Source organism: Petaurus breviceps, unplaced genomic scaffold (assembly GCF_028583685.1).
Source record: "Petaurus breviceps papuanus isolate PSGF00001 unplaced genomic scaffold, PetGlider_PUasm1.0 90919, whole genome shotgun sequence".
In the NCBI taxonomy this organism is placed as follows: Eukaryota; Metazoa; Chordata; class Mammalia; order Diprotodontia; family Petauridae; genus Petaurus; species Petaurus breviceps.
In genome coordinates, this window is record NW_027187378.1 from 42,423,482 (window position 1) to 42,430,406 (window position 6,925).

General features: G+C 42.4%; 1 long non-coding RNA gene across 1 annotated transcript in view; it reads left to right on the forward strand.

Annotated features, from left to right (window-relative positions):
* Window positions 1–990: 990 nt before the first annotated feature.
* Window positions 991–6,925, forward strand: part of LOC138151841 (uncharacterized) — a 24,154-nt gene continuing 18,219 nt past the window's right edge. The window contains exons 1-2 of the long non-coding RNA XR_011165936.1: window positions 991–1,271; window positions 1,475–1,592. This is a non-coding gene — a long non-coding RNA (uncharacterized lncRNA). The remainder of the gene's footprint in view (window positions 1,272–1,474; window positions 1,593–6,925) is intronic.

The following is a 6,925-nucleotide window of genomic DNA, read 5'->3' on the forward strand; positions in this document are numbered from 1 at the left end:
ATGAATACAAGTATCTGCCAACCTGCCTATCATCCATCCATCTCTCTGTCTCTCTGGTCTCTGTCCCTGTCTCTCTGTCTCTGTCTCTCTGTCCCTCTCTCTCTCTGTCTATGCATGTATGTAGCTATCTATTGTCTATCTCTCTGTCTGTCCATCCATCTGTCTGTCTGTCTGTCTCTCTATCCTAATCTTTCTTATATTAGGCACTAGATGCACATCACAAATATGTGGGGATAATTCTCATTTGAAGTGTCACTATTGAGAATGGAAATGCTTCGTAAATAACTCCAAAATGTCTTGGCACATCTTTCTTTTCTAAACACCCCAATATGTTTTCTGGTTGAAGCACGTCTTTAAATAGATGCCTCCTAGTCTCTGAAAGAATCTTCTTTCTGCCATGCTCGGGTTTCTCTTGGGTAGTGTGTGTCAGGATGGAGATGCACACATTCAAATTGCACATCTGGGTGAGTTTTTAAAGATTGTTCTACAGGCACATTGTGATATTGCAGGTTGACTGTCTTCTTGTGAATTGGTGGATTTGAGAGTATGGATCCTTGTGCAGAGAGGTGAGTTCTCCCAGTAAGTTGCATGATGGGAATTTCTTCTGAGTGTATGTCTGGAGGACTCTCGCCTTTGATATTCATTCTGCAACCAAAGACAACTGTTGGAGCCACACCCTGGTTGCAATGCCATTCTCGGCATGCCCACTGGGCACCATCTGCAGGGGAAGTGCATGCCAAAGCAGCACCATTACCACTATTTCCACTGCAGAAACATTTATTTGATCTTCCAGCGCTGCTTTCAAGATGATTAATCTTTGCACGGCTGCTGTGTTTCGGCTCTCCATAAAGGCAGGTGCATGTGTTGGTGTGCGGCTGCTGTCAGGACTGCTAATGTAAGCGTCTGTTTTACAGCCCAATTGACAGCTGTATTGTACTGGCAGGGTTACAACTCTGACATGTGGAATCAATCTTTTTAACCTGTCAATTAATCAGCGGGCAGCTGTCAGCCCAGCTGAAAGGCCTGAAGGACAGCGCCCTTTCAATGGATTATACTGGGGGACATGGTGAAGTAAAATTGAACACTTCAAGCTTCAGGGAACTCTTGTTGCATTCAAAGCCAGGCTTCACTCTCACTGAAGGGGACAGGCTGAGGCCTGGACTCTGGCCCCACAGAAGAAGGCTTGATTAATACAGTGGGAGGAGGGGTATAGAGAAGGGTAGGAGAGTCCCTTTCCCTCGTCCCTTCTCTGGACTCCTGGAACCTTGGAAGTAAGTTTCATAGAATCTAGTATGTGTATACAGGGGAGGGATTGAACCACTTTGGGCAAATGACTTATTTCATAGAATTGTGTGTGTATATGGGGTGAGAGATTGGATCATTTTTGGCAAATGACATTTCTCATTTCTCCCCATTATGCTTTACATTGAAACCAAAGTTGCTCTTACATAGCATTTTTATCTCCCACCACCAGGCTTTTGTACCAGCTGTGTCCCATACCTAGATGATTTCTAGTTCCTTCCATATCCTGGAGCTGTTAGCCCTTTTCCAAACGCTATCTCTTACTTGAGGCCCTTCCCAATCCTCTCATAGTAAGTGTTTAAGAAATGCTTTTTTTATTCCTTCCTCCCAATTGTTAACTCTCCCCCAAATAACATTATGTTGTATTGGATAGATTTTATGTTTTCTGATCTGTGTCCATGTTATTTTCCCTTAACCCCAGTAGAAATATAAAGTCCTTGAAGGCAGGGATTGTTTTCATTTTTGACTTTGTTTTCTCCAGTGCCTAGAACTATGCCTAGTCCTCAGTATAAATGCTTGTCAAATTGAAGTGAATTGGTCCCCATCTCTGCTGAGCAATGTTGGGCCAGCTAAATTCCGGTGCCCTGGTTGAAGGGACAGATGAGCTTTTACCTCATCATACCTATCTTTATGCATCACCTGCTAGGTATAAGGCACTTCTCAAACTGCAGTGAGGCAAACAAAGAACTATGATGTCTTTTCTCTCAAGGAGCTTCTAGTTGAGGAATCAAGAAATATAGACACATGAAAAGATGACTAGCCATCTGAAATGTTGTCTAGTTGGTACGTGAGTGGCATGGACAGTCAGAACTCATAAAAACTAAATTCCTCTTGGTTGTGTGAAGCAATGCCATATAACAGAAAGAGCACTGGGTTGAAAGTCAGGAAACCCAATATTAAATCCCAGCTTTGTCACTTTTCCAATCCAGACTCAAATTTCCTCATTTTTACTATGAAAGAGTTGGATTAAATAGCTAGCATTTTAAGATCTGAAACACAGCTTACAAATATGATATCATTTTATCCTCACAACAATCCTGAGAGATTGGTAAGCTTGTTATCCATATTTTCAGATGAGGAAACTGAGGCACAGAGAGGTTAAGTCACTTGTCCAGGGTCACATAGCTAGTAAGTGTCTGATGCTGGATTTGAACTCAGGTCTTCCTTACTCTAAGCCTAGCATTTTATCTACTGAGTCACCTTGCTGCCTATGAAATGAGCTTTATGGTCCTTCCCAGTTCATAAGCCTTTGATTCTTTGGTTTGTGAAGGTCTCAGAGAGTAACTGAAAGCTATGTCCTTTGCTACACTGACTTTTGTTTTATTCTTTTTCATCTTTCCTTGAATAAGTTTAGTCAACTGTTAAACTCTGGTCTTTCCCTTTCCTCATTCTAGGGAGGCCTCAATGCCTTCTTCCCCTCAAGGCCTTAGACTGTACCAATAAGGATGAATAGCATAATGTTAGAAGTGTGCTAGCTTTGGAACTAAATGACCTGGGTTCAAGTCTTAAATCTTCTACTTTGGGCAAATCATAGAACCTTTTGGGGCCTCGATTTCCTAATATGTAAAATAGGGATGATAATACTTCATTATCTACATCACCAGGTTGCTATGGGGAAAATGCAAATCTTAGACACTTTGTAAGGATGTACTTTGGTTGTTTTATTATTCAATCTCCATTGTCCTCAATGCTAGGCCACCCATTTTTTCCCTCTTCTTGACCCCTCTCCTGAGTCACAAGTACTTGTTGGATTTTGTGGGCACATGTCACTGTGAACTGTTGCATTGGTCTCATTACTTAGACTATAAGCTCCTTATGAGCATGGGCCACATTGTCTAATTTTAGCTATTTCTCACAGAATTCAGCCCAGTGCATGATGGATAGTTGACACTAAAAGAATGTTCATTTGACTGACTGCTGGAGTCTCAGTCCCCTGGGTTATGTCCTGTTTGGTCCATTACATTTGCATTCAAAGAATGGACATAGCAGATGGGGCCCTTCAGCTGGCCAGAGTGCAGTGCAGAGAACAATACATCAATCTTACAAAAGATCTGTGATTTCTTGAGTGTGGGAATTCCCTCCACCAGCATTATTTCACCCTGCCTATAGCTTCATAGATACATCTTAGGGAGCTGCCCAAGTATTAGAGAGGTTAATTGATTGACTCATTGTGGTCATATAGCTAATAAGTATAAGGTAAGATTTGAACCCAGGTCTACCTGAGTCCAAGTTTGGCATTCTATCCACTGTTACTTATTATTATATGTCAGAGGGGGCATCTCTTGGGGAAGATGAACCTGCTCTCCAACCATTTCCAGGATAGCACATGTGTTTGGTCCCTTGAGAAAGGACATATGTCACCAATGGTTCTTGGCTGTTTCTCAGCAAAGAAGTTGCTTGGAAGAAAGTGGCAACTACCTTTCCTTGCTACTTACGGTCTTCAAATTAGACTGCCCTTCCCAGCTCAGGTCCCACTTCTCTCTGACAGGCAACCTTTGCCAGTGTCAAGGGTATCAAGGAATCAATCAAGGACCCAGTGCAGGCGTGGGGAACCTGTGACCTTGAGGCCACATGTGGCCCTCTTGGTCCTCAAGTGTGGCCCTTTGACTGAATCCAAATTTCATAGAACACATCTCCTTAATTAAAGGATTTGTTCTGTAAAACTTGGACTCAGTCAAAAGGTCAAACCCAAGAATCTAGAAGGCCACATGTGGCCTTGAGACCATAGGTTTCCTACCCTGAACCAGTGACTAGACTTTTGACCTTGTAGTCAAGAAGATCTGAAGTTCAAATCTTGTCTTAGACACTCACTGTGTGACTCTGGGGAAATCACATAACCTCTCTCAGCCTCAGTTTCCTCACCTATAAAATGAGAATAATAACATCACCTATCTCATAGAGTTGTGAGGATGTGCAAAGTGTTATTCAAACCTTAAAGTTCTCTATAAATGCTATTGTTGTTGCTATTGTTATGAAAGGTCCAGAGCTCCCATGACCCACCGAAAGGCTGTAAGGCAGGGCTCGTCCCCACCTGCTCTGTGGGACGGTCCCTACTATATATAATAATGGAATGCATAATATGATAATATAAAGTATAATAATATGTGATAATATATCAACTTATATTCCCATAGCAGTTAAAAGCTTCCAAATAGGTTTTTATCATAACAACCTGGTGAGGTTGGTTTTACAAGAATTATTATTCCCAGTTTATAGGTAAAAAAAAAACTGAGGTTTAGCGAGGTTAATATTATTTGTCCCACAGTATTGAAGAACATAGAAGCCCTTCTTTTCTTGTGCAGTGTTTAGATGCAGGAGTAGCCTACCAGTGTGGGTTCAAGATGACTGAGGGGGGTTTCAAGAAGTGTGACTGGATCCCAAGGAATCAACAACCCAGACCCTCATTCTTTCTCTCCACCTTTCTCTGCTACACAATTTATAACATCTGTTCCAAGCAAATGCACCCACGGGTGTCAGAACTGGCGCCTGAAGGTTGTATTTTTGGTGATACATGCATCTGCAGAGCCCATTCAGAATGGAGTCAGGAGGAGTCTTCAATCTCACTTGTCGACTCCTAACCAACTTGTACATCCATGAGTACACTCCAAGTTTCTGAGATAAAGTGAAGGAGATTCCAAAGAGGTGTCAAGAGGGTGGAGGAAAGAAGAATGTGGTACTGAAGAAGAGAAGAAGGGGGACCTCTAAGCCCCTGGAGCTCCACAGTAAGGATGAGCAGCGATGTTGATCACGGTCACCAATGCACATAATGGCAAGCAGTGGATGCATTGCTGGTTCCCCATCTGCCAGAACAGTGTGTGCTAAAACCCAACATGAAAGGCTGTGCAATTTGGTGGTGGATATAGGTGGGGGAAGCAATTTTGAAATACTCTATTTCAAAATTACCTTAGGGACTAAGTAGCATATTTAGAGCTGGGAGGAAAGCCATCTAATTCAACCCCATTATTTGAAGATAAATAATGTTATCAAGGTCACAAAGTACACGGCAGGGCCTGGGATTTGAATTCAGGTCCCTTGAGCCCAAATTGAGCAGTTTTGGCAGTATTCCATACTACCTTCAAATATTTGAGAAAAAGACATTATTTTTCAGCTCAGGATAGCTAATGAAAACATGAAATGCTGGTGAAACCATGAATCCAAGAGAAACTTCAAAACGTTGTTATATCACTGAATATCTACCAGCTGCTGATGAAAGGAATTAGTAGTGGGGGGAGGGGTGTTTAGTCATTTCAGTTGTGTCCAACTCTTTGTGATCACATTCAAGGTTTTCATGCCAAAGAGAATAGAGTATCTGCCTCAAATGAGGCAAAGAGGGTGAAACAGCTAATAAGGATCTGAGGCTGGATTTGAACTCAGGAAGATGAGTCTTTCTTCCTCTAGGCCCAGCACTCTATCCACTGTGCCACCTAGCTCCCTGAAGAAAGTGCACCTTATTATTATTTATCTAGCTATCAGGTCCATCCTGAGTCATCTGCAGAGCAAATATTTCCTCATCTTTTCTCCCTCTGTACTACTTTGTGTGGTGATCTCTCCAGCTCCCATGAATTTAATTATCATTTCTATGTTTCACAATTCTAGATTCATAAATCTACCTATCCAGCCATAACCTCTCCACTGACCTCCAGTCTCATATCTTCAGCTCGTTTTCAGACATCTTGAACCGTATCTCTAGTAGCCATCTTAAGATTGACATGTCCAAAAGTGAATTTATCTTTCCCCCATTACCCTACCACCTTCCAAACTTCCCTATTACTGGGGTAGTCACCATGGTCCTTCTAATCTCCCAGACTCCCAACCTATCTTCAGTGCCTGTCTCTCACCCTTCACACCCAATCTGTGGCCAAGCCCCGTCAATTCCACCTTTGCAAAATGTTTTGTGCATATCCCTTTCTTGCCTCTGATTCTGCCACCGCTCTGGTGCAGGCCCTCATTACCTCATCCCTGGACTATTGCAATAGCCTGCTGGTAAATCTGATTGCTTACAGTCTCTCTCCACTCCAATCCATCCTCCATTCAACCACCAAATTGATTTTCTTAAAGCACAGGTCAGACTATGTCACCCCCTACTAAATAAACTGTAGTGGTTACTTATTACCTCTAGGCAGGTGGTATAGTGGATAGAGTGGCAGTCCCAGAGTCAGTAGCTTTCATCTTTGTGAGTTCAAATCTGGCCTCAGACACTTACTAGCAGTGTGATCCTGGGCAAGTTGCTCAACCCTGTGTATCTCAATTTACTCTTCAGTAAAATGAGTTGAAGAAGGAAATGGCCAACCACTCCAGTATCTTTGCCAAGAAAACCCCAAAGGGGTCTTCAAGAGTTGGATACCATTGAAATCACCTGAAAATTACCTCTAGGATCAAATGCAAAGTTCTCTATTTGACATTTAAAGTTCTTTACAATAACCTATCCCTCTCCTACCTAGCCGGTCTTCTTATGTCTTACTCCCAAGATACACATATACACATTCTTCCATCCAATGACACTGGCCTCCTTCTTAGTCCTGAACAAGATGTTCCAATTCTTGGCTCTGGGAATTTTCCTCCATCTGTCCTCCATGTCTGGAATGTGTTCTCTCTCTCTCTCTCTCTCTCTCTCTCTCTCTCT